General features: G+C 47.3%; 1 protein-coding gene across 2 annotated transcripts in view; it reads left to right on the top strand.

The window, feature by feature from the left end:
* Window positions 1-23,654, top strand: part of MAP3K13 (mitogen-activated protein kinase kinase kinase 13) — a 145,483-nt gene that overhangs the window by 61,679 nt on the left and 60,150 nt on the right. Inside the window, exon 2 of one of the 2 annotated variants that reach the window (XM_052000047.1) lies at window positions 8,805-8,931. The gene's annotated coding sequence lies outside the window, so the exon portion shown is untranslated. Of the gene's footprint in view, window positions 1-8,804; window positions 8,932-20,977; window positions 21,282-23,654 lie in introns of those variants that run through there. The other variant, XM_052000048.1, reaches the window with a different exon arrangement.

Below are 23,654 nucleotides of genomic sequence, written 5' to 3' on the forward strand. Positions count from 1 at the left end.
TCAAAGGGTATGCACAGTTTGATAACTTTTTGAGCATAGTTCCAAATTGCTCTCCAAAATGGCTGGATGTGTTCACAATTCCACCAACAATGTATCAGTGTCCCTGTTTTCCCACATCCCCTCCAACATTCCCCATTATCTTTCCCTGTCATTCTAGCCAATCTGACAGGTGTGTAGTGGTATCTCAGAGTTGTCTTAATTTGCATTTCTCTGATTAATAATGATTTGGAGCATATTTTCATATGTCTATAAATAGTTTCAATTTCTTCATCTGAGAATTGTCTGTTCATATCCTTTGACCATTTATCAATTGGAGAATGGTTTGATTTCTTATAGATTAGAGTCAATTCTCTATATATTTTGGAAATGAGGCCTTTATCAGAACCTTTGATTGTAAAAATGTTTTCCCAGTTTATTGTTTCCCTTCTAATCTTGTTTGCATTTGTTTGTTTGTACAAAAACTTTTCAATTTGATATAATCAAAATTTTCTATGTTGTGGTCAGTAGTGATCTCTAGTTCTTCTTTGGTCATAAATTCCTCCCTGTTCCACAGGTCTGCGAGGTAAACTATCCTATGCTCTTCCAATTTATTTATAAATTCATTCTTTATGCCTAGGTCATGAACCCATTTTGACCTTATTTTGGTGTACGGTGTTAAGTGTGGGTCAATGCCTAGTTTCTGCCATGCTGATTTCCAATTTTCCTAGCAATTTTTGTCAAATAATGTGTTCTTATCCCAAAAACTGGAGTCTTTGGGTTTGTCAAACACTAGATTATTAAAATTATTGGCTGTTTTGTCCTTTGAAATGTTGGAGTTCAAATGTTGGAATTCTTGTTCTTCTCAAAACACAGCTGGTTTAGCTTAGAGCCCTCCGAATATCTCCAAATCCAAAGGTTCTGTCCTTCAGCCTCTGCCTCTGCTTTCTTCTGCCTCCAACCAGCACAAAGATGGAATGAATCTCTTGTCTCCTTCACTTGGGGCTCGGCTAGCTTTCTGGTGAGTCTTTCAGACCAGCTTGGTCTCAGTGGGGGAAGTGCAGGAGCCCAGCCACCAACTCCTCTCCAATGCAGCTGAACTCTCTTCTGCGACCAGCCAGTCAAGTGGAAGCATTATCTGAGACATTTCCCTTGAAGTTAAGAGAAAGAACCAGTGGCAATGTTTATTCCAAGGTATTCCAGTTTGCCTGGGTACCCCAAAGTGATGCTCTGTGCTTGCCCATGCTTCTGGCTACCCACATATCCTTCATTCTTGACTTATTTTTGTTGTCTTTGTGTCTTTGTTCACCTATTTTCCCATTCCTGGAATACTCATTCTTTCTTCTCAGCCCTGCCTGTGAAGTACCCTTCCAGACGCAGGGCCCTGAAGACACTTCCTTCCCCTTTCCCAAATCTTTAATTTATAACTGTTGGAATTCAAATGTTGCCAAATCCAAGGGTTTTGTCCTTTAGCCTCTGCCTCTGCTTTCTTCAGCCTCCAACCAGCACAGAGATGGAATGAATCTCTTGTTTCCTTCACTTGGGGCTCGGCTAGCTTTTTGGTGAGTCTATTCCATTGATCAACTAGTCTATTTCTTAGCCAATACCAGATGGTTTTAGTAACTGCTGCTTTATAATATAATTTTAGATCTGGTACAGCTATGGGCTGCCACATCTTTGGCAAGACCCAGTGTTTCCCTTTGCATGAGACTTTCCAGGGCTGAGATCCTTGGGTTCACCTTCTAAGCTTGAGTTTTTTCCCCGCAGTCTTTGGGGTGGCCAGTGGAGAAGCTTACAGTGAAATAAATCTGTAAAATACTCCCATAAGCAGAAGTAGGCATTGTTTGAGCAGTCTTCAGGTTCAAAAGAGTGAGTTTGTTTTTTTAAGGCTGGAGGGTACTGAAGAGATTTTGTATCAAAACATTTTTGGCTAGATAGGCCCAGGCCAGAGAAAGCACAGTGTTAGGTTTGGGTACAGGGGATCATTGAACCAGTGGCTTTACTCAAATCGATGTAAATAAAATCAACCTGGACAAGTTGAGGAGGTTGAATCAGGAGAGGCCTTGGTGTGAAAAATCTGTGGGCTGTTATACTTGGCTGTGTCTCCTAGTGGGCAAGCAGGGCCAAAGCACATTGCTGAATCTAAGAAAGGGCTTTGGGGGCCGAGCCAATAGCTGCAATATGCCTCTCATTCTGGGGATGACTGATTTTGGGGGACCCTTAAAGAACTGCAGAATTGTAGAAGAGCAGGAAGATGGCGGTTGGCAGGTGCTCCAAAGGAGAAAGGTCTTGTTTGCCTGCTGCTCTCTGTAGGTTGGGTTAGATTCTGGAACCTGCCTTGTGAGCCCCGGAAACCAGGACAAGTTTGTGTAGAACAAACTGTACCCAACTCAACACAGATCCTTTTTAGATACTAGAGAAGGAGCCTGGGGTAATCTAAGATGTCTGGCTTCCAAAATGAAGGTATCATAATGCAGCCATCTTCTACCAAGTTAAAATGGTAGCCATTGTGACCCGGTAGAAACCAAACTTGGAGTTGCTGACTTCAGGGGGGATCCTCCGCTTCTTTTTGCCTGTAGGACATTGAAGAGGTTGGCTTCGAATGACCTCTGAGATCCCCTCCCACGATCCTGTGTGGCCATTGAATGCTTGTACCTCAGTTATAAATTTACTATATTGTGTTTCACATTGTAATTGTTCATATTTATTGTGTATCAGCCCTATTAGACTTAAAATCTTCAGGTGGAAAGCTGCTATACTTTCCTTGTATCTCTCTTAGTATCTGGCTCATAGTGTGGTAACTAAGGGTTTTTTTAGATTGAATTGGTTCCAGTCCCATAGAGAAATTTCACACTAGATGCTCTATTACAAATGGCTTAGGAACCAACTGCTTGGATGAGTATTGGAAGAGCATGGCAGGAGGCCCATGACTGGTGTGCTCCAAGCTTCTGGGATCAGTGGTTCTGGTCATCAAGGACATCAACTGACAGGCAAGGTAGTATAGTTGAAAAGGTCTTTAGAGATCTGGATTCAAATCCTGCCTTCAGTATTAACTAGCTGTGTGATTTGGGGCAAGTTCCTTGGTCTCAATGGTTTCCCTATACAATGCGGGTCCGAGCTAGATGTACTTGAGAGCTCGTGAGGTTGAGCAACTTAATTTGTGGAAGAGCTTTACAAACTATGGGAATATCAGCTGTTGTCATGGAGATGTGGACATGCTCATTATTTGTCAAATAATGAGACCGGGGTCCAAAAAGACTCTTGCAGGTGGCTCAGGCTCAGAACCGTTTGGGGTACTTTCTATAGCCAGCACAAACTAGGGAGGGTCACCATATTATGGTGTGAGAAAAACTCAGGGGTCTCAGTGGATGGCAAGCTCAGGGAGTAGCAGTGTGATCCGGTCACTCCCAAAGCTCTTTCTTTCTAAGACAATTCAGTAATGCATCAGTCCTGAAAGGGACAGAAAAGCTTGAAGATACTGAAAGAAATCCTCTTATCTGGCCTTTCTCGAAGGGTTCCTTGGCTTGATTGGAGGCAGGAATGACATGGGAAAGGTTCTGGAGCAGCCTTTCACACGAGGGCCTGGGCTGACACCCCGGACTAGGACAGCCTCTTGATCCCCACACACTTGAGTTAGGGATCAGCCTCTCCAAACAGGGATAACCTGAACCTCCTCACAGCAGGGTCAGCCCTGACGTGTCTTAGGTATGTGGCCTCAGCATTGCAGGGAGAGGTAGGCCATAATGGTCTTGGGTTCTTGCTTCAGGGTGTCTAGAGCAGCTTAAAGTTTAGAGATGTTGGGGTGATTCTAGCTGTTTTCGAGGGATGGGAAGGGGTCAGGGACAAAGGAGATCCCTCTCCCCTGAGGAAGTGGCTGGGCCTGAACAAGGAGAGTCATCCAGATGCCTGTGACAGGTCCAGAGAAGAAGGGAGGCCCTGGGAATCATTATACATGCAAAAGTTTGTGCTCTGTCCAGGTCAATGAGTGGATCTTCCATGGATTCTTTAGATGGCCAGGATGTCCAATGGATTCAAAACCATGGCTTCTATGGGCTGAAGGAATGGCGGTTAATTAACTTAAAGGGAAGAAATATAACATTTCCTAGTTGTGTGACCCTGGGAAAGTCGCTTAACCCCAATTTTACCTCAGCAAAAAATTAAAATAAAAAAATAAAATAAAGGGAGGAAATATGAGGAGACAAAGGAGAGACTTAAGGAGACATAACAGTTGGTTTTGAATATTGGAAAGCCTTCAGAAGCTTAAGGTTATTCTCTATGGTTCCAAAGGGCAGAATTAGGAACAGTTCGATGGAAGTTTTAGAGAATTGGGTTTCTTCTTAGTGTCGGAAGGACTTGCTAACAGAATTGGAAAATGCTTTGTTAGTGAGTTCCCCATCACTGGAGATGCAAAAGCTGTTTTGTTGGTGATGGTAGAAAAAAGCAATTTGTGCTTCAGGTAGAGATTTTACTACTAAATCATGAATAAAAGAAAATTCATACTAGGACTAAAAACCAGGAGCTACCTTAATGGGCTGCCAGAGGTACTTGACCCTTAAAGCACACATCAGCTCAAAGGAAAGAGGAACAACAGACTTTCAGGCAATGCTGATCAAGGAATATTCCATGGTCAGTACAACTTCATCTAGTCCCAGGGCTTCCCAAAAGACACTCTAACATGCATAGCCACCTGTTTGTTATTTACGGGGCCGCTTCATTGCTCCAGCCTTATCCGTGAGTACTTCCACCGAGGGGAATGCAAGGAACACAGATACAGGGAAATTTGTGCTCCTTGCTGGTAATCCCGAAGGAGTGTTTGTCGGAAGAAGAATGGAAATACTTGGCTTTAGCAAAGTTGGGGATTAACGGTGAATTTCAGCTGTCAAGACCACTGTGATCTGATACTGTGACTGAGTCCAGCACAATTATTTCTGCCAGTCTTGGGAGGCCCAGCCACTTCCTCAGGGGAGGGGGATCTCCTTTGTCTGTGATCCCTTCCCATCCCTCGAGAACAGCTGGAATCACCCCAACACCTGAACATCTAATCTTTAAGCTGCTCTAGACACCCTGAAGCAGGAACCCAGGATCATTATGGCCTAATCTTCCTGCAATACCTGAGGCCACATACCCAAGACACATCAGGGCTGACCCTGCTGTGAGGGGGTTCGGGTTATCCCTGTTTGGAGAGGCTGGTCCCTAACCCAAGTGTGTGGAGATCAAGAGGCTGTCCTTGTCCAGGGCGTCAGTCCAGGCCCTCATGTGAAATGTGGCTCCAGAACCTTTCCCATGTCATTCCTGCCTCCAATCAAGCCAAGGAACCCTTCAAAAAAGGCCAAATAAGAGGATTTCTTTCAGCATCATCAAGCTTTTCTGCCCCTTTCTGTCTTAGGCAGAATGATCCCTGAATGTCATTTTTCCAAATAAAAAGTAGATCCTGTTTGAGACGGGGCAGGAGTGAAAGCTCAGCATCTTATTTCCAGATCCCAAACCATAACTAGGAATGGGGAGGGATGCGTGGAAAGAAGAGCTTCTGAGAGGAAATTGTCCCCCGGCTTCAGAATATATAATCTTCAACCCTCTTGTGATGAGGGCATGGCTTCAGAGCTATTTCTGCCTATGGAGGGAAAAGGGTACCAGAGAAATGGGGAACTTTACCCTCTGGTTCTAGTTTGCCCCCCTTACCTTTCATACTTTCTCTAGTTTGTCCAAATTGTATGTGGCAAGATTAGTCCAAGACCCTGTTTTTTTTTCTGTCCCTGAAATTCTGAAGATCAGTGAGCGATTTGGGCTTGTAGAAGGAGCATCATTTAAGGATTTCTGCTTACTTGTTGCCACACAATCTGAACAAACAATTTCAATTCTGAATTGATTAAGAAGTGTGAGCCTCCATCAGCTGCTAGATTTCCATCTATTTATTTCAATGATAATTGACATTGATCAGATGCTTTAAGGTTTGCTAAGCAACTTATGTTATCTCATTCGAGCCTCATAGCCACCTTGGAAGGTAATAGTACAATTATTATCATCCCCGTTTTACAGGTGGGGAAACTGAGGTTCAATGATCAATTAGCTAATTGCTCAACTAATGGCGATGAAGGGAGCTTCAAGTCTCCCCTGATTCCAAGATCCAACTCACTTTCCTCCGTGCCAAGTAGATTCTCTGATAATAGATCAAATGTTAGGGTTCTTTAAGAGAACCCAAAATGCTGGAGAGGCCATGTGCCAGAGGATCTCCTGAATTCGGACATCAGAAGATTTACATTAGAATTCCTGCCCTGTTTCTTGTTGTGTGACTGTAAACAGGTCACGGCTTCCAACTTCTCATTTTGAAAAGGAAGCTCACCCACCCACCCATATGGTTGTTACAAGACAAAGTGAGGTCAGATATTAGAAATGCTTTGTTAACTCTAATGTCCTCCGAGGACGTTATTGTGATCGCCATCGCTGATTGAGCCTCCATCCTTTAAAAGTTTACAAATCTAATTTGTCTGGTTCCTCATTGATAGCCATCTGGAGCTGATTGTTGGGTACCTCAGATAGACCGACCACGCCTTATGTCCCTGGCCCCTTCCCTTCCATTATGGAAACATAATCAAATGAATCCTGCCAGTAAGCTACAAAGCATCACACGTGGCTCGACTCGCCATCCTTTCTTGGCCTTCATACCATATCTAATTTGTCATCTCCAAATGGAAGGTGTCAACAGACGATCACAATTTTACAAAACTTGGGCTTCTTCATTGCTACTCATATGAAAAAAATGCTCTGAATCACTAAATTCAAATAACTCTAAGGTACCATCTTATGTCTCAGATAGCTAAGATATCAGGAAAAGATAATGGTAAATGTTGAATGGTTTGCAGGGAAAACTGGAACACTGATGCATTGTTGGTGGAGTTGTGAATGAATCCAGCCATTCTGGAGAGTGATTTGGAACTATGTATCAAATGGTATAGCCTTTGATCCAGCTGTGTTTCTTTCTATTGCATCTGTATACAAAGAGATCATAAAAGAGGGAAAGGGGACCACATGTGCAAAAATTTTTGTGGTTGCAAAGAACTGGAAACTGAATGGATGCCCCTCAGTTGGGGAACAGCTGAACAAGTTCTGGTATATGAATGTTATGGAATATTATTTTTCTGTAAGAAACGATCAGCAGGGGGATTTCAGAGAGGCCTGGAGAGACAGACAGGAACTGATATTGAGTGAAATGAGCAGGACCAGGAGATCCTTGTACACGGCAACAAGATTATGTGATGATCAATTCTGATGGACGTGGCTCTCTTCAACAATGAAATGATTCGGGCCAGTTCCAATAGATTCGGAATGGAGAGAGCCGTCTGCATCCAGAGAGAGGAGCATGGGGACTGAAAGTGAATCACAACATAATAGTTTCACTTTTTTTGTTGTTGTCACTTTTTTTCTTTCTCTTTTTCCTTTTTGATCTGATTTTTTTCTTGTGTAGCTTGATAGTTGTGGGAATATATAGAACTGTACATGTTTAACAGATATTGGATTTCTTGGTATCTAGGGGAGGGAGCTCAGGAAAAGGGAGGTAGAAATTTTTGGAACATAAGGGTTAACAAGTGTGAATTAAATTATTTTTGTATGTATTTTGAAAATAAAAAGCTATTAGTAAAAAAACTAGGCTTAATTTTTTTTAGTAAATAGTCATTTCATTTTTTCAATTACATATGAATATTTTTATAAGATTTTGAGTTCCAAATTGTTCTTCCTTCCTCCCCACGTCCCTTCCCCAAGACAGCAAACAATCTGATGTAGTTATACATGTGCAATCATGGAAAACTTAAAATTTATTGCGAGAGAAATGAACAGGCATGTGGAGCCCAAGGAGTTCACCATCCATACAGAAATTAACATTTTTATAAAAGCTCGACTAAGGAAGGAGGTGCTGGGAATCTCACCTAAAATGCTGTAGCATGAGAGGGAAGGGTAAAGTAAAGGTGGGAAAAGGACAAGAAGCCTCCCAGGAGGCAGCTAGGTGGTGCAGTGGATAGAGCACCAGCCCTGAACTCAGAGGACTTGAGTTCAAATTTGATCTCAGACACTTAATACGTCTTGGTTGTGTGACCTTGGGCAAGTCACTTACCCCCAGTTGCCTCAGAAAAATATTTTTAAAAGTCTCCCAATAGGGAGGAGCAAGGAAAGGGCAAAATCCACATTTCTTTCCCTTGAGGAACTGTTGACCACAAAGATAAGATGGTGGTCTTTTCTTCAGGGTTCCCAGTTGCATAAGCCTAGTGCAGACTGTCTAGCACCTGTCTTGATTGCCAAGGACACACAGGAAGTCCAGTTCAGGATGCTGTGTCATCTGAGGGAGAGGGGCAGGGCTTTGTCCCCAACACATCCCTGGCCTCCTGCCTGCTCTGGGCCCTGTTTCTGAAAAACAGGGCAACTCAAAAAGAAATTTCAGGGGACCCTAAACAGCCTTTAACAAGCGCAGACTCCTCCAAAGCAGCAAACTTCTCTCTTCTCTACTTGTCGTCAGAGAGCCTGGCACATAATAAGTTCATTTCACTAGTTCATAACAATAAGTATGGACCATATGTTTTCTATCCTTTCATAACATTAAGTATGAGCCATATGTTTTCTACCCTCTCAGGCATCTAGTGCCATGAATATGGGGATATGACTCTTAGCATGCATCCCATGGTGCTTGGAGTCATGGGAAGACGTTTCCTTGCATTCTAGTGTAAGAAAACAAGGTTTTGTTTTGACCTTTTGTAGTCCAAGCTCCATTCGGGGAAGGGGTCCTTGGCCATTTGGCAGTGGCTACTTTGTTCAAGTCTTTTTCTTGTTGGTTGTTTCAGAGAGAAGACTCCCGAAGAGCTTCGTGTGTGACTGCAAAAAGATGGCTCCCTTCTCCTGACCTCATGGGGAAGCACACGGAAGATGAAGGATGTGGGCTCTCCCTGTTGCTGGAAACAATGAGATCAGGTGCCTCTTAGAATTTCTATTACACTCTTTATTTTTAGAAAAGTTTTTATTTTAAATGTAAATTTAATTTGTACTTTCACCGACAAATACTAGTACTCATATATTTACTAAGGTGATAATGATTATAGTAATAATAATAAGTACTGACAGAGGTTTAAGGTTTGCAAAATGCTTTATAAACTTCCCATTTAATCCTCAGAATAATCCTGAAAGGAAGGTGCTATTATTATGCCATTGTCCAGATGAGGAAACTGAGGCAGACAGAGGGTCATGTGACTTGCTCAGGCTCATACAACCAGGTTTAAGCTCGGTCGGGTCTTCCCGACTCCAAGCCCAGCATCTATCCACATAGAAACAAGACTCTAAGAAAAGCTGGCGTCTTCACTGCTGCCAGCCAGTGGGCAAAGGGCCAGGAAACTGTCCTCGTTCACACACATGGCAGTCACTTCTACTGTTTACTGAACACCAGCCCCCCCTTTTCCTCCCCAGCCTCAAAAATCCTCCCTTGCTCCAGCCATCCCATTGTCTGCCATCCCACAGCTCTCCCGCCTTTGTGGCCAGACTCCTGAGGAAGGTCCCCGCACTCCTTCCTCTTCTACCACGCAGCTTCCAGCCTCCCCACTGACCCTGTTCTCTCTCATAAGCTCTTCTTGCCAAACCCAAAGGCCTTTGCCTGGGGTTCGTCCTCCAGCTCTGTCCCCTCTTATCTCCTTTGCTGGGTCTCATCCAGATCGGCCCCACTAAAGGCGGATCTCCCCAGAGGCCCACTTTGGGGCCCTCTCCTCTGCCCTCATCAGCTCCTCCGGCTTCAGTTAGCATCTCTCTGCTTCTCCAGCCCAGCTCCCCTCCTGACCTCCACTCTCTCACCTGTAATTGTCCATTAGACATCCCAAAGTGGACATCTTAACCTTGACCCGTCCCAGATGCCCAGCTTATACCCTGGTCCCTCTCTTTCCCAGACCAATCAGTGGTTCAAGTTTCTTCTTTCCTCCCTTCTGCCGTTGGGATGGGCCCTCATCTTCCCATCTAGATCATTGCAATCACCTTGATTGATCTTGATTAATCTGCTTGTCCCAGGCCTTCCCAGGCTACTCCATCCTGGACAAACTATCAAATCAACTTCCCAAAACAAAGGTCTGACCATGTCACCCCCTCCATTCAATAAACCCCAGCAGCACCCAGTCACTTCCAGAACTGCCTCGGTTTCTTCATCTGGACCATGGAGATAATAACAGCACCCACCTTTCGGGAGTGTTCTGAGGAGTAAATGGGATATTTGTAAAGCATTTTGCAATAAATGCTCTGTTTGCCATCCAAGCCCTTTGTACCCTGCCCCTGCTTGTATTTCCAAGCTTCTTGCACCTTCCTCCCCTCTCCTGGCTCTTCCTCCAACAAGATGCTCCTTCTCCTGACTGGACATTTGCTCAGGCTGTCCTCCCTGCCTGGAAAACCCTCTGCCTCCTGATTTCCTTCAATCCCAGCTAAAACCCGGCCTTCTACAGGAGGCCTTTCCCAGTTGCCCTTATTCCTAGAGCTCCCCTCTGTGGAGCAGCCCCCATTTATCTAGTCTGCAGCGCTTTTGCTCATCGTCTCCCCCGCTGGAAGCCGGGGCCGACTTTTGCTTCTCTGTATCCTCGTCGCTTAGCACAGTGCCAGGCACAAAATGGTCCCTTCAGAAATGCCGCTGGAGGCATTCACCACCGTGCAGAGAAAATGAATTTGCTTTTAACCGTATGATTATTGTGCTCTAGCCTCTTGCTCTTGGACTTGTCTTTTTTTCTCTGCCTTTCTCTGTCTTTTCCTATTTCTTGGAATTCTTATTAGGGTCTGTTTTAATGGTCATATAATAAAATGATCTTCCATGTAATAACAGGGCTTATCCAGCGGGGAGCAGGACAGAGGAGCCGGGACTCCCCCACTGGGCACGATTATTTTCTCGGGTCCCCCTGGTCCAATGCCGTCCCAACACCATCATGGCCCAGGGAAGATGGAGCCTGCTTTGCTGGCGAGCTTCCGAACAGGGAACTATTCCATCTCCTTTCCCCTTTTGGGGTTCAGTCTAGGGACCCCATCCACTGAATCTGCCATGATGGCTGTGTCCCCAGCACAAGACTTTTGATTTCTGGGCAGCCTCTCTGTGCTCCCGGATCCCATGGTCCGGCCCATTGGCTTCCAGGAAGCTATCGACGGATCCCTGGGATGCTTAGTTAGCTGGTGAAGGTTCATAGTGGACAGAGAGCAGGACAGGCAGCCCCGAGTTCTGAACTGGGCACACCCTGACTGTTCTCAGCCTCAGTTTCCTCATCTGTAAAATGGGGATAATAACAGCACCCACCTCCCATGGTTTTCATAAGGACCAAAAGAGGAAGAAGAATTTGAAAAGCCCTTTGCTAATCGTCCGGGGCACAGTCAGTGTTGGATATTATTATTAAATGCAAATTGGACTGAAGCCATGTGGCAGGTGCCCAATTGTCTTGAATGGCAGAAAGCCAAGATGAAGCACCCGTCACACTTAATGCGACAAGATCAGGGGCTCTCTCATGTTCTCCTCCTGTGCCAGGAACACCAAGTTCCTCAAGGATGGTTATTATTAGAATTTTAACCCAATTCTCTAGGCTTCTTGCACTTTGTTAAGCCTTTGTTAAGGCTTCTCTACAAGGCTCTGTCCCAGTGTTAGAACCAAAAAGAGGGAAAGGTGTTCCTGCCCTCAGGGAGCTTACAGTCCCCTGGGGAATGGGCCCAATATGCTGAAAGTGAGATCATTTGAAGGAGGACTGAGCACCAATAACTAGCAGGATCCCAAAGAGCTTCCTGGAGGAGGTGGCCCCTATGCTGAGCTTGGAACAGGCAGAGGGGAGAAAAGGGTGTTTTCTGGGCATGGGAGGGGAAGGAGAGGGTAAAATCTGTCCTAAGGCCTGGGGGTAGGAAATGGGAGTGCAGGATCAGGGATGAGAAGGAAGGTGATGCAGAATCCTTGAGAGCACAGACTGTTCCTGCCTTTGTAGTTATGTCTTCAGTGTCTAGCACAGTCAGTGCCTGACACACAGTAGGTGCCTCATAAAGGCCCAATGACTGATTAAAATGTAAATGGCAGGTTGAGTAGCCTACATTTTGTCCTGGACGGACTCGGGAGCACCCGGAAAGGAGGACAGAGCCTGGTGCACAGTAGGCACTTCATAAATGACTGTTGATTCATTGATATAATGTGAGATCACCGAGAGCTTTTTTGGCTTCATATCCCAAGATAGCCCAGTCTTTAGCATGTAGTAGGCACTTCATAAATGCTTGGGGCTTGCTTGCTTGAACGAATCTGTGCTTTAGGAAGATGGATTGGCTAGGGCAGAACCTGGAAGCAGAGATCCCCGAAGGCGAAGCTCCCATCATGGCCTTCCCGCCTTTGTCTCTAGCGGTCCCTTTATGTCCACGCCACTCTTGCTGTCCCTTCTATGTCCGTCGGCCTGTCTTCCCCTCCACTGGTTCTCCAGGGTCCAGGCTATATGGGCTACCTCTTCCATGAGGTCTTCCCTGAGTAACCAGATGCAGCAGAGCCTTTTTCCAGGCCTCTTGGGAGGCCTCCTGGGCACCCCAACCTCAGTATTTGGCTCAATTATCTATGATTTTGTGGGACTGCGGCCTTCCTCCAGCCAAACCTAGCACAGGAGGTGGGCTTTCTAGTTTCTCCCCTCAGGCCGGACCCCCCGCTCTGTCCTTCAGTGACGGACACATGACAGGGCTCCTACCTGAACTTTTCCTCTACTTCTAGCTGTTGAGGTTAAACAGGGTCACCCGGTACCACAATGAGGTCTGGGAGCCGGTCCTCTATTCTTCCTTGCTTCCTTTCTTTCCTTTTTCTTCTTCCTTTCATTCATTCTTTCTTTTTAAAAACTTTATTTAGTATACTCTAATTTACTGTTTGTAAACTAACTGAAATGTAACCAAGTTAAGGTTAGGGTTAGGGCAAGGACTGTTCTCTAGTGTCTCTAGTGTCTAGTGCAGCTTCCTTCACGGGATCCAAGTGAGCCTTTTAAGTTGGTTAAACACATTGCTTTGTGCAGTGCTTTTCCTTCATCATTCCTGGCCATTATTGCCAGCTAGAAATAACAATTTTCCTGCCTCAGGTACGGTGACCACCCAACCAGAGATAAGTCACTCACACTCTCAGGGCCCCCCCTCAATTCTCTGAGATGGAGGAGCCGAGCATCTGCAAGGAGGGAGTTTCCTCACCTGGGAGTGCCACTGAAATTCTAGGTCCTGCCTTTAAAATGACGTATGAGGCAGGAAGTACCAGTTCTATTAGCTCCCTTCTACAGATGAGAATTTGGCTGCGTAAGGATGAGTCAGGATTTGAACCCAGTTCTTCTGAAAGCAGGGCCTTCCTCTTTCCACACAGCACGGTCTTTCTTTTGGAGTATTTGCCCAAACCTAAGTTAAGTTGGTCTTCTTGCAGATGGGCCTGACATCCTGAGGGATCTGCTCTAGGCTAGAGCAGTTTGATTCAGACCTCCTCAGAATTAACCAAGCGATGGCTTTCGTTGAGTTAAAACAAAAATACTTTAGGGCTTGGCTAGTTTTTTGAAGTCTCGGGTCTTTAGCTCCTCCAAGTGCTTTGGGAGGTCTGGGATGGAACTTTTCTGCTTTGGAGAAGCTCCTTGCACACAGTCCATGTGAGCCTTCCCTGAGCTCCCAGGCCAAAGGCCGCATGCTGGAAGGAGGCCAGCAGTGAGGCCTTGGGAAGAGCCGCTGCTGAGCCTCCTGGTCCCAGCGATGGAGACTGGCAATCTGTGGACGTTCGTGTTCTTCCTCGGATAATGAGAGTACCCAGCTGCAGCAGAGGGCACCCGCTCATTTAGATCAAAATAGAAAGGAAATGGAAAGTTTTAGGGAAACTAAATTGTATTTTTGGAGCTAATTCAGGTAATACAAATACAAACACAAAGGAAAACTCTCTGCCTTCTGGGAGCTTATATTCTAATGAAAGAGACCCATAAAGTCAGTCTTGGGGCCCTTCTCAATCTGTGGTCCTGTGGACATTTAGGGTTAGGCTTAGGGTTACCACAGAGGGGCCAGATTTGGGAGGGCCCTGGCTCCATCTTCCTTAAGAGAAGTAGCCCTGTTCTTCCTTAGGGGTTTGCCTCTTTTCCCCTTGAGTTTGTGGGCACGACCTGTGGGGGCTCATCTGTGTTGACAGCTTGAGCCATAAGGGAAATTGGAACAATAATAGTTGATGTCCAGTGGCAAAGGGAAATTGGGAGAAGGGACACACCATCGAAAAGAGTAGGAAGGACATTCTCAAGGTCTTTATTTTGTAAATATCCCCAAATTCCATTAAAAGGAAAAAAAAAAGGCAAAAGATCCACGTGAAAAAATAAAAGGAGGCATGAAATGTCAATTATCTCTTTGGAGGAACTGTGTGTATGCGTGTGTGTATGTGTGAGAGAGAGAGTGTGTGTGTGTGAATGTGTGTGTATGTGTGTGTGAGAGAGTGTGTGAATGTGTGTGTGTGAGAGAGAGAATAAGTGTGTGTGTGTGTGTGTGTGTGAGATAGAGAGAGAGAAAGAGAGAGAGAGAGAAAGAGTGTGTGTGTGTGTGTGTGAGAGAGAGAGAGAGAGTGTGTGTGTGTGTGAGAGAGAGAGAGATAGAGAGAGAGAGAGAGAGAGTGTGTGTGTGTGTGTGTGTGTGTGTGTGTGTGTGAAGCAATTCCAGGTAGTCTTTTCAATACCCCAGCCATGGCTTCCATCCAAAAATAGATGTTAGAGAAAGGGACATTTGGGGGAAGTTGGGTATTTTATTAATTTAGAGACCCATTTACTTTTGAATGGATTAGTGCATTAGCCATCTTCCTGAAAAGGAAGACACAGCCCTAAGCGCTTAAGGATTTTCAATCGCTTGTAACTAAGCACTCTCTGTTCCCTAGCTGACAAGCCAAGCCGGCTTATTCTCTTTAATAAAAACATTGGCTAAGTCAACTTTGTTAACAAGTAGAAGTTTTCTTCACAGTCCCCAGGGTTTCAAAATCTTGGAGAAGTGTTCAGGGAGGGGTTATTGGGAGTTTTTGTTTTTTTTTTTTTTTTTTTTTTTAATCACAAGGATCATTCAGTCAACAAGCATTTATTGAGGGCCTGTTATATGACAAGCCCGGCCTTAGCCTTCCAAGAACCACTAAGACGAACAGTTCCTGTCCTCAGAGAGCTTCGCTTGGAATTGCCGGGTGAGACATGTACATGGAGAGCTATCTGCAAAATAAATTAGGACAGAGGGACATTGGAGGGGAGGGGGGCTTCTAAAAAATTCCAAGACGAGGAGGGAGGGCATTCTGGCCTTGGTACAAAAGGCCAGTTGTGAGAGATTGCAAACATTTATTAAGCACTTACTGTGTGCTGAGAATATAAATAGTGAAAGAAAGGCAGTCCTGTCCTCAAGAAGCTTACATTCTAATGGGGGAAGGTGATACATAAAAGAGGGTTGTCCGGTGGTAGGTGAGACTGTCTAGGAAAGTCAGAAACTTGGACAAGACTAGCCTGTGACCTCCTGAAATGCAGGGTGTGAGAGGAGCCATCCAGTCCTAGGAAGAGGGTCCTGTGGATTCCGGGGCAGGAGGGGGCCCCTCTTGGGGCCTGGGAGATAAGGTCTGGAGAGTAATGAGTAGGAGGTGGTTCCCCTATGTGCTGAAGAGTTAGAAGGCTGCTTTGGATGGACCTGAGGGGAGAGCAGGAAAGAATGAAAAAAAGTTTGCTAAGTGCTTATTATTAAAATCTGGGAGTATAAACAGAAAAGCTCCACAGTTGTTTTCAAGCTCTCTTTTCTAATTAGGGAAGACAACACCTTTACTGTAGGCAAATTCTGATGCAGAGCTATGCAAATGTCCCAGGACTTCAGTGTTGGGCTGATGGGGACCCTTAGGGTGCTTCTGCCATGCAGGGAAGAGGGGAAGGGGCTGAGGTTCTGAGGACCCTGCTGGGCAACCAGGACTGGTCTCCCTATGGGCTCTGGGGTTGCCTGGGGGAGGGGCCGTGAAAGGGAATAATGTGGAATAAATCATAAGGTCAAGTTGACAAGGGATAAAGTTAACCCTAGAGGTAATAGGGAGGCGTGGTTAAAATGCCAAGAATATTAGTTGATAATATTTGTTTTTCATTCTTGGTTCAAAGTTCAGGATTTTCTTAAGCACTTCCTTAACATAGGGAGGTTTTGACTTTGGGCTTATTTTGTTTTATTTTTAATTTATTTCTTTGTTTGTTTATTACTTTTCAGTGAAACGAGCTCAGCTGGCTGGCTTGTTTTCCCCCTTAAAGACAAAGGGAATCTTTTCAGTCTGTGAAATACTTTCTTGGTTTCCTTGATCATTATTCCTTTCTTACTTATAGGAGCCAGTGGACTGTGTCCTCCCTGATCTGGCTGTTCTCTTCCATGCTGTAGATCGTAGCCCACGTGTATCTGCTGCTCATCTCTGTGTCTTTTGTCCATGGCCTCCCATGAGTTCCACACCCAGAATCCAGCAGGGGCCCTTCTTTGCTTTCCGGTGACATCCCAGGGAAACCTGGGGCTGTCCACTCTGTCATCCCTCATCCTTGCCTCAGCCCATAAAACAGAGAATCCTTTTCTTAAAGACTCAGTTAATCTCAAAGCAAGCAAAGTCTGGACTATTTTTTTGTAGTGGGGGCTCTAGGCTTGCTTTTGCTTTGGGCTCCCAAGGCCGTAGTTCACAGGATCCCAGATGGATCTTATCATCTCCCTCCTTTTACACTTCCCACCGGCTATGAGACCTCTTGCTACCTCTTACATCAGTAGAACGAGTGTCCAGAGGGCAGCTGAGCACTTGTCCTCTCAGGGTTTCTAGTTGGGTCACTTAAAAGTCCAAGTATTCTTCCCTTTGATAATCAGCCTTAATTAGCTTTGGTGAAGTGTATTTATTTCAAAGCAACAGTTATAGTTACAACCACCGCCTTTTACTTCCAAAGTCTGGGACACTCTTACATGGTGGGAAACATTAGATGCCTCTGAATCACCCGTGTAGAGGGCACACATGGCTGAAAGGGCATTCACTAGTCTTGGCCACTAGAGCTCTCTCCCTCTGAGGAGCCCTCGGGGATTTCCCTTTACGTGTACCCAGGTCTCTTACTGAGGTCTGAGGGTTTGGGCCACTGTAGAGTCCCAGGCTCTAGAGTCGCATTTCAGGCGGCAGTCTAAATGCATCTGTGCTGTTCAGTGTCCCACCTCAGTGAGTTTCCCTCTGATCCAGCTGGATCCATGGTCTCCTACTGGACCAACTTCTCCAATGACAAAGTCAAAGGGGGGAGGGGGGAGTAAGCCAAACCCCCCACAAAACCATCTCTTTCCTCTTCTCCCCAGAGATTCTCTTCTCTGTGAGAATTAGAATCCTCCACAGTAGAGGCCTTCCACTGGTAGATTAAACCCCCTGATTATCAGATTGCCAAATGCAGGTTAGAATAAAGGTGTTCACAAGGTGTAGACCATCTTGTTTACACACGTTTAGAACCTGATCTGCCATTGATTGATTGGATTAGGGTTAGGGTTAGAGAGATGAAGGGACTTGTACAGGACTGCACAGGAAACAGTGACAAGTTTTTGAAAATACACTGGCAAGATCCTTCTTGTTCTGGCCACTGTTTCTATAGCATTTGCTGTACACACATCTCAGTGTCATGAACCCTCGTTTCCTAATAATCCTGGGAAATGGTTCCTTATGGCTCTAGAACATAAGACTCGCTCAGACATGAGCCGGATGCGTCTGTCAGGGCAGACTGGGCAGGAACGGCCTTCCTGACTTCAAGGCTGACCTTTGCCCACTCCGCCATGTCTGCTGTCCTCCTAATGCCTGACGTTCATAGCTTCTCTAGATGACAGACTCCTCCCAAGAGGAGTCTTTCAGCTTTCACAGTCTTGGTAGGAATGTCTCTCTTCCTAGCAGAGACTTTTGCCCGTCTAGCTGACGGTCGTCTCCTTCTAGCACTGAGTGAGAGGAGGGAAAGGGTTAGTAGCCAGCTGCAGCCTCCACGGCCCTGGAGTGGGACAGTTCCCGTGGCACACTGTGTCCATTGTGGGGTGAGCTACAGGGCCCTGGACAGAGTCCTAAAGGGGGTGTCCAGGAATACCAAAGCCTGAGCTGGTATGTGAGGATGGGGCAGGGGAAGGAGCGTGGTGAGAGAGGAACCAAGAGGGGCCACAGAAGCCGGCCCGGAGGCCCCTGAAACTGTCCGAGTCCAGCTTGCCTTTACCAAGACTTGGGACTCAGGAACCAGGGAGGCGCGCCATGTGGCAGCACCCCCGACCCCCACAGTACAGGGGAGGATTCCGGAGCCCCAGAGTAATGGGGTGCAGCCTCTACTAATCAGCAGCGGTCAGAAGCTCCTCTTGTCACCATGAAAAGCCCTTAGGGAGGAAGATTCCGGTCCAGGGCCCAGCTGATCACAACTGTTTCTTAATGACCACACCCCCACCAGGAAGTGGCTGTGTTCATGTCAACCCTGCTCCTTCCAGGTAGGGTCTGACCGGGGTAATCTGATCATTCTGTCTGATCCTCCCCACATCCTGAGCATGCTGGGTAGTTCTGGCCTGGGGAAAGCAATGAACTGTGCGCTCCTGAGGGCTCCTGGGAGCCTCGGAAGGAAGGAGCCATTTCCCCAATGGGTTCACACCCTGACACTGCTCCAGGGAAAAGAAACCTGGTCCTTTCTATTACTTGTGTGACCTGGAACCTCAGTTTCCTCTTCCGTTCAATGAGGAGATTGGACTCGGCTGCTTAGATTCCTACCAACTCTAGTGCTGGGATCCTTAAGTTCCCTGAGTGTAAGTGTCTCTAGTGGGAGCTTGCTGGCCAGCACTTGTGTGCCAGAGGCGGTGGGGGGGTGGGGGGTCTGGGAAGAGCTTTTTGGAGGTAACGATTACTAGGAAACAGGGCCCCCACCCAGACTTGTGTCTGAGAACATGGTCGGGTCTGCAGCCCATCTCCGGGGCTGAGGAAGAGCAGGGACATAGACTTGACTGGTTAGGGCTTATTTTGGGACGGGAGGGGTTCCCTAATCGCCTGTGGTCCTCTTTGAACAATGGGATTTGGGGGGGGAAGGGGAGGAGTGTTTTTAATTAGGCCAGACACTCCCTCTTTTTGTTCAGAACAAATGAAATCTCCTGAGGAAGCGAACTCTGACAGTTCATGGCAGATGCAGCCTTCTCCCAGGCTGACTTGTCCTGAGACATTTTAGCAGACAGGACAGGAAATGCCGCCTGCCTGACTTGGGGTCACCTGCTCTTACCGACCTGGATTCACCCACTCTTACCACTCTGCTCCCACCAAGCTTGCTAGCCAGCCCCATGTTCCCCTATAGTGCCAAATTTCCTTCTAGACTCGGCTCTGGCAGCACTGGGGCTCTCTCCTGCCCTTCCCTCCCCTCCTCTCCCTCTGCTGCTCCCTAGTTACCTTTTATAAACACTTACGGGCCAAATGGATAGGCGACCAGTCTTGGATATTTACTAAGTTTGTGACTGAGAGGAAGTCCTATGCCTAAAATAGGAATAAGAATGTCACCTGGATGGGGAGAAGTTGAATTTTCCCCTTATTTTATTTATTTATCTATCTATCCATTTATTTATTTGTTTATTATTAAAGCTTTTTCTTTCAAACCATATGCACAGATAATTTTCCAACACTGACCTTTGCATAGCCTTGTGTTCCAAGTTTTCCCCCTTTTCCCCAACCCCCTCCCCCAGATGGCAAGCAATCCAATATATGTCAACATGTATACAATGTTCTTGCTGCCCAAGAAAGATCAGATCAAAAAGGAAAGAACGAGTGAGAAAACAAAATGCGAACGAGCAACAAAAAGAGTGAGAATGCTCTGTTGTGCTCCTGCTCGGTTCCCTCCGTCCTCTCCCTGGGGGTGGATGGATGGCTCTCTTCATCACAAGATCATCGGAACTGGTCTCAACCTTGATGCAATATTAGTACTGCACTTCCCAAAGCCTGAAGCTCCAAGCAAATGCTCAGTATTATTACTCTGTGTATTCCTTTATGCACGTACTGCTCGTCTCTTTACAATACTAGTTTCTTGAGGTAAGAGTTTGTTTTTGCTTTTTCTTCTGGATTCCCCGGGGCTTAGTAATTGAGGCCCTTTACCCAAGGAAGAAAATGACTTTAAAATAGGCATGGCTTTTCCAATGTCTCTTTGATTTAAATTCACGTGGGACTAAGGTCCTTTCCGACCGGAATTCTGGGATCTTCTTCTCTCAGAGGGAAATCAGCTAGACGACTTTGGGTCGACTTTGTCGGACTAGGGCTACTAGAAACTGGCAGAAGGTTCTAATGGGGAGGGGGTGGGGGGCGGATGTTCCTGCAGGGGAAAGAGCCAAAGGCTGGGATGTTGCCTTTGTCACAAGTGTGACTGAGCTAGTCCCCGAACCTCCCAGGGGCCTCGTTCCTCAGAAGAGGGGATCGGACTAGGTGGCTCTTTCCAGCTCCAGATCTGGATGCTCTCGTTTCTCTGTGGCTCAGTTTCCCCATCTGTAAAACCAGGGATCGTCCTGGCATAATGGGAGTAAATGCTGCCTGAAGTCGAAGGGTCTGGCTCCCAAGCTCCCTTTGGGGCCGACTCCCTGCGTGGACGAGGGCAGGGCCCTTTGCTTTCTTGGGCCTCAGTCTCCTCTGTAAATGTGGGGGGCCGTCCCACGTGACCTCGGAGCCCCTTGCCGCTGAATCGAGGAGGTTCTAGAGAGCTAGTCCTGGAGATACAGCCCAGAGGGTGGCTAGCATCGATCTGTCTGCCCCAGCCAACTTAGATCTCTCGCTGCCTGATTCAGCAATGGTAACAAACGCCAACGCGATCACCCCCCTCCCCGCCCCCCAACACACTCACCCAGGCGCGCGCGTGCGCGCGCACATCCATACACACACACGGGCGCACGCAGGCGCGCGCGCGCGCACTCCCACTCCCGTGCGCGCTGCCAGATTCTGTCATCGCCCTGTGTCAGAAGCCCTGTGGCACAAGCCTGATTGGCGGGCTTTGTTTATTCTGTACCCAGATTCCTCGTCCCGGCAGGCAGGCCACGGCGGAGGGCCGCTGATTGGCCGCTCCTCCTGGCGGACCCTCCCTCCCTCCCTCTCTCTCGCGTGGCACACGGCACAGCCAGGGCTGCGCGGAATCCTAAAGCGGCCCGATTTACATCCATTCATGAATCCGTGACGTCAGCCCCGGCTGGGGCTCCTTTGCAGTGGGCTGGCTGGAGGACCGCGGGGGTGCAGGTCCCCGGCTTCGGCCTTCCACCGTGCCCGGCCGCCGGCCTTCCATCTTCTCCGCAGCCCGAAAATGGAGCGGCGTGTGTAGGAATCCCTCCCGGCCGTGAGTATTTCGTGGGCTTTCTCCGTCCCGCTCGCATCTGCCTTTATTCCGCGGGGCCAGATGGCTGGCCGGCTGGGGCGTGCGCGCCCGCCAGGCTCCGGAGGCTGGGCGCAGGGACGCGGCTCCGGGAGAGGAGCCGCGCTCCCCGAGCCCGCTGACAGCTGCTCTGCCTCTGCCCGTCTGCGTGCTCGCCGTGGACATTTCTCCTTTCCCATCCCGCACGTTATCCCCTGACGCTGCCCCTGCAGTCCCGAGTCGGGGCTGAACTTCCCCGAGCCCGTTCGGGTCTGTGGAGGGCATCGGGGGCAAAGCCCCGGCCGGCGCTGGGGAGCCGGCAGCCTGCAACCTGGCCGATGGTCTCCCTTCCTTCCCCAGCCTTCCCTTCGGGATCCGCTTGCGTTTCGGAGAAGATGGGGGCTGCTCCTAGGAGCTTGCTTTCCGGGTCTGGAGAGGAAGCCACTGGCATCTCTTTGCTTCTTCTGGCCGTCGATTTTACTTAAATTTGGATGGAAAAAACGGGAAAGCTTAAAGTTCAATCAGAAAGCGCAGGGAAAGGGGGGGGGGGCAGCCCTGTGAGTGATAACCAGCGCCTACTGTCCCCGGGAAAAGCTAGCGAGGCGGTGGGCTCGGGTCCTGAATTATCGCAAGTCGAGCCGTCCCCAAAAGGCATGATGTTTCTCTTTCTGGTAGAAGCTGGGGCGGCAAGAAGGCTTTCGGATCTGTTCTTTTATTGGCAGCTTTCTGTGTGCTTCAGTTCAGAAGCTTTTCTCCGAGGATCTTAGGTGCCCAGGGCTATTTAAAGTGGCCGGGAGAAAGGGAAGTGGGGGCACACTCTGTGCTGGAGACTATTATTTAAAGCGCAGGCTTCGGATATGGCAGCGTACTTAACGCGTGCACTGGGCTCCCTCCCAAGAGAATCTTCCTTATTTTCCAAATTGATCCTGTTTACAAAAGAGAAGCAGGGGAAAGGATGTTATCAAAAAAAGATGGGCTGGTCACATGGTGGGAATGGGGAATGACTGATGGACAGCCTCTGGGCTCCATTGAGAGCCTCACAATGGCAGGAAAGGAAAGCCCGCAGCACTTAGGGTGGCCCTCCTGTGGCAGATCGATGGGAGGACATTGGCATGACTCACCCGGGATGGTCAGGTATGGATGGGCTGCAATCTGTGCCGTTGGAGGGATGAGATCACACCCTGAAGTAAGGAAAGTCAGCGTTTGCCTTAGTGATCAATTATTTAGTTTTCAAATGACCTCAGTGAGATGATTCTCTCTTCCGAATATGTTTCTAGGATGTGGAGCTTACGTTGAAAGTTTTTGATTTGTGGTTGCAAAGCTTTCAGATATTGCCGGTGTCTTCCAACTGCACATTCAGGGTCGGTTTGTCAGCATCATCAGGTATTTGAAATAAATTCAGCAAGCCTTAGGAGTTTTTCTTAAGCACCTACTATGTGCTATTAGGTGCTAGGTATATAAAGGTGCTGGCATACAAAAACAAAACCTGGCTCCTTAGGGAGAATCCAACCCACACACAGAGAAGTAAATCAAAAGCATGACAAAATAATACAAAGTGATTTCAAGAGGTAGAGAACGTTAACAGCTAGAGGATGGAGAGGAAAAGGAGGGAGAGAAGGGAGAAAATAGAGAAGAGACAGATAGGGGGAAGTGGGAGGGAGAGGCAGAGAAAGGGGAGACAAAGAGAGAAAGAGAGAGAGAGAGAGAGAGAGGACATGTGCTTCATTTATGTCAGGAACAGGGCCAAAAAGATGAGAAGAAAACTTGTGTGTGTGTGTGTGTGTGTGTGTGTGTGTGTGTGTGTTCTTCAACACCAAGGAAAAGGTCAATCTACACAATTTGTAGAGCATAGCCACTTTATCCCTGTTTCCACCAATAATCCCTATCCAATTTTGAGGTGAAACGATTTGAAAGTGTGAAAAACGTCAACGGCAAGAACTTTTGGTTCTGGATATTCAATTGTTGTAGCTTCCGAGGAAGAAGGGTTTAGAGTCCCTCCCAAAACATTAGATTGGGGGCACTCCTTCCAGGGTTTGCAGGCTGAGTATTTTGAGAGTGTGAGCCCTGCCAAGCCCAGGGCTTCCTTGGGCTCCCCTCCCCATTCGTAACGGTCAGTAGCTGATATTGATGACAATGTGAAGAGTGAGCCCTTCTTTTGTCATGATTGCTTTCCTCACTTACAGAGGTTAAGGCTGGGCTGGGAACAGGGCTATCCATCCCAGGGCCACTGATGTCCCAGTGCTCGTGGGTTCAACATCCTGGCTATCTCCACCAGTATCTGAGGAGAGCTGACAGTCAGGCTGCTGATTTGACTCAGCTGGCACATGCTGCCTTCCATCTCTCCTTCAGGGTAGTTCA

The sequence above is a fragment of the Antechinus flavipes genome, chromosome 4, assembly GCF_016432865.1.
Source record: "Antechinus flavipes isolate AdamAnt ecotype Samford, QLD, Australia chromosome 4, AdamAnt_v2, whole genome shotgun sequence".
NCBI lineage: Eukaryota > Metazoa > Chordata > Mammalia > Dasyuromorphia > Dasyuridae > Antechinus > Antechinus flavipes.